The sequence below is a fragment of the Tasmannia lanceolata genome, unplaced genomic scaffold, assembly GCF_043159265.1.
Source record: "Tasmannia lanceolata isolate RefF3 unplaced genomic scaffold, GAP_Taslan_0.1 ptg000044l, whole genome shotgun sequence".
NCBI classification, from domain to species: Eukaryota; Viridiplantae; Streptophyta; class Magnoliopsida; order Canellales; family Winteraceae; genus Tasmannia; species Tasmannia lanceolata.
In genome coordinates, this window is record NW_027518721.1 from 25,472,685 (window position 1) to 25,483,124 (window position 10,440).

A 10,440-nucleotide genomic window follows, 5' to 3' on the forward strand; every position below is an offset into this window, starting at 1 on the left:
TAATCCTCGGTTGAGCTCTTGAATAGCAACATCATGAATCTCCTTTCTAGTTCTGACGCTCTATTGCAAAGGTTATGTCCATGCTTACTGTTTTTTTTTATGTGAGCTGACTGTTGCTCACAGGCTTCATTTTCTTACCTTGTATCTTCTTTAGGAAATGGATCATCTAAAGATGGAGGTTGCAAAGATAGATGCTCACTACCCCCAATGTGTATTGGAATAAAAATCAGTTTTTCGTTTTGTCCAAGAATTTCTTATTGCTAAAGACATTTCACTTGTTCTGAATATTAAAATGTTACTTATGGTGGTCATAGCCTCATGCACTGGGGTTCAGTTTTTCGTTTTGTCCAAGAATTTCTTATTACTAGAGACATTTCACTTGTTCTGAATATTAAAATGCCACTTATGGTGCTCATAGCCTCATGCACTCGCTTACAGGTTGGCTCTTCTATAGATCATTTTTCGTCAAAGAAGATGGGGAATTGTGAAATGTTTCATATTGGGAAGTTTCTTGAAGAGCATGACAGTGGGGGACGAGTTGGGAAAAGATTGTTTCGTAGCTTGAATGGAAAATATTTAATTTTTACAAATTGTATTTCCTGTATTATTAACTGAAATTCTTGATAGTGTTTGCATTCTTTGTTCTTAATTCAGCAATTAATATCCATTGATTGAATCATTGACTACAAGCAACACCAAAAAACAGAGCATCACTAAGGAATGCTCTATGGACAAAACCAATTGCTGGCGAATACAAATTAAACACAGACGCTTCAGTAGTTGACGAAGGTGCCGGCATCGGAGGTATTATCTGTAATACAAGGCCCCATGTGATTTTTTTTTTTTTTAAATATGGCTGTCATTATCAAATGGAGCTTATGGCTACTTTTTTTTCTTCTAATGGGTGTCATTACCAAAATTTAACTAGGATCATTCCTTGAAATGGGTGTAGTTATCAAAATGGAACTAATGTTGATCTTCCTTGAAATGGGTGTAGTTATCAAAACCAAAGATTGATGGTTTTTTTTTTTTTTTTTTTGGGTGACGTAGGGTGTCCCCACCCCCTTTGGAAGTAGGACAATTCCCTACGGATGCGCGCAATAGCCCGTAAACCACGCGCATCGGGTAAGCCCGGGTGGGATTCGATCACACGTTTCCAGGGAGCAAACCCGAGACTTATGCCGAAGAGCCACACCCCATATAACACTGATTTTGGGTAAGAAACGAGATCCACCAATTAATCTTCTAAGATTCAATCTAAAGAAATCCTTTCCTTGAACACTGTCCCATAGTACTAGACTACCATTTTATATACTATCATTAGAATGGAAATTCTACTACAAGAGTGCTTGACAAACAAGATTTTATTTTTATCAATAGAAAGTGTTTTAATTCTAAAGATCATGACGATTCTTGGGTTGTTAAGTTTTGTATGCTTATTAAATAAGGTGGGCGGTTCAGCCATAGAAGGATGTTTTGCCAAGGAATAGATTTGGTTAGTCTTGAGTAATTTAGAAATATGAAGGAATTTGGATGGGTGAGTGGGACAGCATTCTTTCCTTCCCTTTTATTATTATTGTCAATTACAAGTGTCCTAATATAAGTGGTAGATGCTAATTTGAAGAAGCCAAGTTGCCGTGGAATTAATTATCCTTCAATGGTAAGATGGCAATCAAACAAATTGGACACTAGTCTTCACCTTTGAATTACAACCGAGACCTTCTATAGCAGAACCAAAATTTTCCCAAATTTTGTGAAGGGTTGATGATGTCCAATGGGTTTCCTTTTTGTTATTTTGTCCTGCCCATATTCTAGTTTTATGATGGGGCTCTCTTCTAAATATACCCTTCGATCAATATAGTATTGGAGCCTACAAAAAGACAATGATATCAAGCAAAACATCACTCGGTCTCTCCTTTTCTAGGCATTAGAAGCGTGGAATACAAGTGGAGGTTGAGAAGCTAGCCTTGGAGTGTCTGTTCATTCTCTAGGGCAGTAACAGTATTTTGGAGCTTTAATTAATATGGTCTGGGTGTTCTACTTGCTGATTCTTGTAGTTGAACGTTGCTAAAAACTTTTGAGCTTTTGGTTTGGAACATCTCGAGAAGGCAGAAGTTGCTCCATCACTGTTCGGGTTTCCGGGCTAGGAAGCTGACCATCTTGTTGTTGGAAAAGCTTAAGTCAGAGGTTGCTTTCCTCCTGTTTTCGAGAATTTAGACAACCACAAACCATCGCACTGCACCATAACTATTCAGCCTCTAAACAATCTTCTTCCTTTCTTGGGTCTTGACCTTGCAAAGAAAGATTTGGGTATTTTGTACACACAAGTGGTACGTACCCATTTTCCCAATATCGGTATATTAGGTTTTTTTTTCCGATGAGTAATTATATATAAATTCAGCCCTTCCATGTTGATTGTTTTTAAGACAACCACGTATGGGCGTCAACGGATCCATTTCGGATAGGATCCACTCATGGCCTGGTCTTGATCCATTGGGTCAAATCCTTTTTTTTTTTTTTTTTGAAATGGTAAATAGATATTATAAGAAAGAAAGAAAGGGAGCCTGAGATGGACCACCCCAAGAATACAAGAAGCGGAAAAATAAAAGAAAAGGAAAGAAAAAACAAAAACAAAACACAACTCAAAACGGGAGGAACTCAAACCATTCCAGCACCCCGCCACTCACACCCTGCTTAGCCAACAAATTTGCCTCCCCATTTGCCAATCTCCTTACATGCTCAATCACAATAGACGAACCCGAAATTAGCTCATCAATTTCATAAAACATAGCTAAAAATCTCCATGGAGGAGGCACCCCACCCTTTAGCCATTGAATTAGAGAATCACCCTCCACAATTGTATGTTTCAAAATCTCTCTACTAAATCTTTTAATACAAAAAAAAAAAAAAAAACAGCCTTAACTTCCGCCTCCGAGGCATCACAAACCCCAATGGACCAACCCACTGAACTTCGCCACTCTCATTACGACATAAGCCGCCCACACCCCGGCCGGGCCCGGGTTGCCAAAGCATGCACCATCAAAGTTCATTTTTACCATCCCATAGGGAGGAGGCACCCACCTCTGCAAGACCTGAGACCTCCTCACGCTACTAGAGCACACAACCCTCCAACCATCTAGAAGGTCAAAAGCCGAAACAAAGCGGAACAATGGATGTCATCTCGCCCAAGAAATAACTCATGCAATAACTGTCATATAAAGCCAATGCGGTGATTTGGCCGACCCCTCAAAGACACTCGAATTCCTCTCTTTCCAAACAACCCACCAAGTGGCAAGCAAACACATATTCCACAAGACTTTTCCTTTCTTTCTGCAAAGCACAAAACTCAATTGGTGTAGCAACATCGGAATAGATAAAGGAAAAATCCAAGTAATACCAAACCTCATGAATATTAAGCTCCATATAATCCCGGTGAATGAGCAATGCATAAAGAGATGATCCACAGATTCCCCATCCTCTAAGCATAGGGACAATGGTTAATAAGCAACATGCCATGCTTTCTCAAAAAGTTAATCGTTTGAATTCGATCACGACAAACTGCCCATCCAAAGATACAAACCCGAGGCGGGCAATGAAATTTTCAAACCTTGGCAGCATATGAAGCTACAGTACAAGGTATCAGGCTTTCATAGAATGATTTGACAGAGAAGATACCAGAAGGTTCCGCAATCCGTATTCTTTTATCCACACTACTACTCTTGATATAGCACCACTAGAGAAGAAGACAAAGGCGAGATGTCGATTCTAACTCCCAATCAAAGAAGTTCCTCCTGAAAGCCGGGCTCCAAACTCTAACTCCCCTTCTACGATCAAAGCACTCAAAAAACAAAAGCCTCATTATTAGAAGCAACCCTATAAAGATTCAGGAACAAATACTTAAAGCAACTCCTCCGCACACGACACATCACTCCAAAATTTGATCTTGTCTCCCACATAGACCCTAAACTTAATATTTAAGTTAAAAAAGAACGACATTTTCAAGATGTCTCTCCACAAAGTCAATCCTTTTTTCTTTAAATGATCATTAGATACCCACACCCAAGTAGACGACCACCACCCAAGTAGACGACCATATTTGCTACCAATAACCCTCACCCACAAATGAGAATTCTCTTCTCCAAATCTCCACAACCATTTACCCAATAGAGCACGATTGAACTCCCTCACTCTCCCAATACCCAAACCACCATTCTTCATAGGTAGACATACATTCTTCCAGCTCACCAGGGGAATACCTTTCTTCTCTACATTAACCCCCCCCCCCCCCCCCCCCCACACACACACACACACACACACACAAATCTATGTTGGATTTGTTCTATACGCAATGCAACACTAACAAGGCATTTGAACAATGACAGAAAATATATTGGAATATTGGCCAACACCGCCTCAACCAACACAAGTCTTCCTCCTCTAGAAACCAGATTTCTTTTCCATGTCTCCAACCTCCTTTCAATTCTATCAACAAGAGGATCCCATAAGGATTTCTTGGGGCTTCCAACCCCCAAGGGAAGACCCAAATACGAAGAATGTAATTGATCTAGCTTGCACTCGAAAATCTTAGCCACCTCCAACGCCTCTTCTAACGGAATATTTAAACCGAACAACCTAGACTTGTGAAAGTTGGACCTCTGCCCAGTAATAAGTTCATAACATCTCAGAACAGCTCTCAGGTTTCACACTTGATTTCTTTCCGCTTCGCAGAAAAGGAGAATATCATCAGCAAATTGGAGGTGAGAGACCTCAACATTGTCACATCCAATACAAAACCCCTTGAACAACCCCAACCCCCTCCCTGTCGCCATCAATCTACTAAGAGTTTCAGCTACAATGACAAACAAAAACGGGGATAAAGGATCCCCTTGCCTAAGATCACGAGAAGTGTTAAAGAAACCTTTAGGGGACCCATTAATCAGGATAGAAAACCAAGCAGAAGAGACACAAGCCCTAATCCATTTGCTCCATAAACTCCCAAACCCCATTTTACGATATGAATCAATGGCCTCATTCGCAATTAAGGAATAGTCTAATATCTGCCTCTGTGCTACAAAAGCGCATTGGCAATCCGAAATAACAACTGGAAATACCCTCTTCAGACGTTCGGCTAAAACTTTGGCCAGAATTTTATATAGACATCCCACAAGACTTATGGGACGATACTCAGTTATCTTAGATGCTCCTTCAACTTTCGGAATAAGTGCAATGAAAGTAGCCCCAATACCTTTATCCAACTCCATTCCCTTGTAAAATTCTTTAAAAAATCCCATTCCCCTTTTACATACGACCAACAGGATTGAAAAATGTGATACAAAAACCATCAGGCCCAGGGGCTTTATCTCTGCAAATGGAGAAAACACCTCTCTCGATCTCCCCCTCCTCAAACGACTTTTCCAATTCCATACTTTGGTTCAAACTCAATTCACTAAACTCCAGATCCTCTGGAAATGGTCTAGTAACACCTTTAGACGAGAATAATGACACATAGAAATTTACAATAATACTTGTGATCTTATCTTTTCCATGCACACTAACCCCTTTTTCCACCAAAGATTCAATCCTATTTCTCCTTCTCCTCGCACTAGCAATAGCATGGAAATAGGCCATATTTTTATCTCCTTCTTTCATCCATTTCACCCTCAACTTCTGCCTCCAAGATATTTCCTCATGGAGCAGCATACCTTTATGTTCTTCCTTTAATCTCCCTAACTCCTCCCTAGAGTTAACATTTCCCACCCCTGAATCTTCCATAACATTTAACTCTTCAACCTTTTTTCCAACCAATTCATTCGACTCAATACTACCAAACTCCTTTCCTTCACCCATTCCTTAAGCTTCTTCTTTACATATCTAAGTTTCAGCCCAATCACCACATTTGCGGGACCCACAGATTTATGAGATACCAACCATTCACCCAATCTCTCTTCCATATGAGGGATCTGAAGCCAAGCAATCTCAAATTGAAATGGTGGGGGGCCCAAGATTCCAATTTCGGATCCAATAGAATAGGACAGTGATCAGAAAACGAGTGTATGAGGGACCTCTGGTAAACCTCAGGAACCAAGCTCATCTAAACCTCAGGAACCAAGCTCAACCACCTAGGGCATATAAGAAAGCGATCGATCCTACTCTTGCTATAAATCCTTTTTGGGTTTTTCTTCAAATCTTGATATTCGAGTCCGGGTTACGATTTATTTCGGACCAGACTACCCATCGAAGTGTAAGAGTTTTCCTAAAGTAAGAAGAGCATAGTCATCAAAATGGAAAATACACGACCCATTGTTGTTATTTGAGTACAATTTTTAATTTATAAATTCTAATCTAGGAATCCCCATTACATTTTGATGTGAGATAATCTCAAACCTAGGGATACGGATCCAATGGACATGTTAAGATCCAACTGTTATACTCAAATTCTAACTATTAATGTTCTAATTATTTGGATCGCATCGGACCGTTGGGTCCATTGACACCCCTACAACCATGCTTTATGTTAGTATTGATAGAAACTACATATTTGCATTACTTTTGTCAAAGACTTGTGAATGGAAATGAGACATGAATCTTAATGAGATATTACGAAGAAAAGTTGGGAAAGAAAGACATCTCATGCTTCCCATGTAGATTCATTTGGGTTTTGACCACCTATACACACATACGTATTTATCTATTATCATAGACACATGCACGATTATCTGAGTAACCTATACTCTATACAATTGGGAATTTGCACATGGTTAGTTGATTTCAATTGTCTTTCTGGCATGAGTCGATTTGATTACTAAAATTGATAACTTAAAAACCAGTCGCTTATTATATTAGAATCATGTCTATGGACCTACGTGATGATGTTTTCCCAAGGTTGGGATTTTAAATTGATTTTTAGACTGGTTTTGGCATGTCCCTGCAATACCATTTATGCGTATCTGTGATTGATAAACACTATGTATTTTCACTCGTGTTTCAAGAACCTTGAACTCCCAATCTCGGCATAAAAGGATGCCCGCTAGAAAGGTGAGATCTAGCGTCAAACTTTTGTACCCAACTGTCCTCTAGAAAGGTGAGATCTAGCATGGAACTTTGGAGGATCTGTCCGAGAGGTGAGTTCGGGTCCCCTAGTAAGGTGTGCTCTAAAGGGGATATGGATTGATTGCCAGAGATGTTAGTTCTGGCCGCCAGAGAAGTGAGTTCTGGCGAGTGTGTATATACTTGGCACACTTATTTTTGCATTTACGAGTTCGGCAGACGTATGGTTCGCTTGGGGGTACAGGCCTGCCAATTGGGAGAGTAATTGGCCACAGTGAAGACTGAGTGTTGAGGGATTGTTACTGATGATACCGTTACAAAACCATATATTGAGACCAAAATATTCTCTATGAATTTGACATTACTTGTAAACTATTTTTATCAGATTTAGATTTGATTCCCACTATTTCTATTACATGTTTCGCTATGATCAAAGTGAACTCAAAGGCATGTTTACTCCCATGGTGGATTTGATTTCTATTTGTTGCACAAATTACTTTGGTTAACATTATATATTATTTTGTATTAGCTTGCATGGATAATGGGATTACCTGCAGGGAGCTTTGGTCACACGTGGTTCCTTGACATTTTTTTTTCAGATGTTCAAGGACAGTAGATTGGTTGATCGGAGTTTTTGGAGCGCGGCGATCAGTGGCTGCGGACCTCTTCTTAGACATTGCATTCGTTACTCCATTACTTCAGTTATTTTAGGACTTGTTTAGTTTATTGAGGTGATTATTTGTGAACTTGGATTTATTGGTCATGAACCATTGGTTTGATTTAGGTTGATCTAATTAGGTTATTTAATTCGGTATTTATTAGAATGCTCTGTACACGTTATTTTATGTGAATGCAATTGGACTAAGAATGAATGTCTTGCCTGCTTGTGGGGTCACCCATGAGTATGCGGCGGTTGTCGCTTGGGCCCGGCCGTGGATTTTGGGTCGGGGCGTGACATTATGAGGGACGGCCAGGAGGCTGTTCATTGACTCTTCTCAATCGATGTTGACAAGGAAGTGATCTTCAAACTAGAATTAAAAGCTATTCATACAGGGATCCAATTAGCTCGAAATATGGGGATAGAAAAGATTTGGGTAGAATCTGACAAAAAAAATGAATCGGAATTCCTTTAATGTGTATTTTCTATTGACATCATAAGTTACTTATATAGGTACAACATGTTTACAAATAAATAGAATATAAAAAATGACAACACATTGACCACATTTTTACAATACAATGAGCACACTTTCAGAGGGCGAGCCTTGGCGCAACCGTAAGGTTGCTCCATTGTGACCTGGTGGCCACGGGTTCGAGTCACGGAAATAGCCTCTTTGCAAAGCAAGGGTAAGGCTGTGTACATCTAGCCCTCCCTAGACCCCGCAATGGCGGAAGCCTCGTCCACTGGGCCGCCCTTTTTTTAATGAGCAAACTTTCCTATTATGCAAGATCTGCATTCTAAGTTGGGAATACAATGAGCACACTGAGGTAATGAAATTGTGATGCACCAAGGGGCTTTGTAAATACATCCGCAGGTTGTTGATCAGTGGAAATGTAGGCCATAGGGATTAATCCTTGTTGGATTTTCTCACGAATAATGTGGCAGTCGATTTCGATGTGTTTCGTCCATTCATGAAAAAGGGGATTGGAGGCTATGTGTATGGCTGCTTTATTATCACAAAATAATGTGTATGACTGCTTTCTCATCACAAATTAACACAACTGGTTGTGAGTGGGAGATTTGAAGATCTCGTAATAAATAGAGCAACCATGTGATCTCGCAACAAGTACTATCCATTGCTCTATATTCGACTTCAGCAGATGAGCGTGAAATAGTAGACTGCTTTTTGGACTTCTAGGAAATAGGAGAAGCACCCATCATGACACAATAGCCTGTAATTGAACTACGAGACTCAATGCACCTAGCCCAATCTGAGTCGCATAAGGCAGAAAATTGGAGAGAGCTAGAGGAAGATAGTAAGATGTCCTTTACGGGTGTTTGTTTGAGGTAGCGAAGCACTCGATGGGCAGCATCGAGATGCAGTTGGCGCGGCTTATCCATGAATAGACTGAGAATTTACATAAAGTAAACAATATCTGGTTTCATGATCGTGAGATAAATGAGACAGGCTACGAGACGTCAATAGCAAGATGGATCACCAAGAAGAGGACCCTAATTTTTGGTAAGCTTGAGATTTTGCTCCATGGGAAAGGTTGCAAGGCGTGATCCAAGAGCATCGAACGGTGACAAGCTTACCAACCGGGGCAAAGGTTTCTCCATAATCCAATCCTTCCTTTTGATCATATCCCATTGTTACAAAGCGAGCGTTGTAGCGTTCAATAGACGCATTTGAATTGTATTTGACCTTGTAAAGCCATTTCCATCCAATGGGTTTCTTGTGGGGTGGCAAGGAAGTAAGTGTCCAAGTATTGTTTGCTTCCAAGGCTTTGATTTTGACAGCTATGGCCTCACACCACTTTGGATCTTTGACAGCTTGACAGAAAAACTTTGGTTCTATAATGGAGGATATAGCTACAAAGAAAGCTCAGTGAAATGGCGAAAGTCTATCATAAAAAAGAAAATGAGAGAGTGTCCTGTGAGAAGTACTTACTATAGGTCCTATCGATGAGGTAAGTGACAGATTGTGAGAGCAATGAACGGCAAACTCACAATGATAATCCGGCAAGTAACGAGGACGATGCTGATCCTGTGTTTGTAGTCCAGAATTATGCGGTGCAGGAGTTGTAGTTTCCAGTGGTCCGGAGATGGTAAATGAGGGTCATAGGAAATGTCCGGTGGATGCGAAAGATGATCAGAATGATCAACATGGTTTGGGGATAGGAGAGGTAAAACTAGTGAGGGGGATTTGGCTTTAGAAACTGAAAAGGAAAAATATATTCATGGAAGATAATGTCCCTGGAGGTAAAGAGGGATTGAGTCTCAATATCAAAAACTTTATAGCTCTTTTAACCATGTGGATAGCCAAGAAAAATACATTTCCGTGCGTGAGGATCAAATTTGAAGCAAATTGAAGTGAGGGTACTGGGCAAAGGCACCCAAAAATGCACAAATGGGAATATGAAGGTTTAACATTGAAGAGGACCTCGTATGGGGTCTTTCCATATAGGATGGGTGTAGAGGTGCAGTTAATGAGGTAAGTTGCCGTAAGAATGCCTTCCCCCCAAAATTCGAAATGGTAAATTTGCATGAAACCGTAAAGCTCGAGCAACTTCTAAGAGGTGTCTGTGCTTTCGTTCAGCAACTCCATTTTGCTGCGGGGTAGCAACGCAACTTCGTTTATGAATGACACCCTTTTCTTGGTAGAAAGAGCGCATGTCAGACTCAGGCCCATTATCACTCCGAATCTGTTTAATTTTGCACCTAAATTGGGT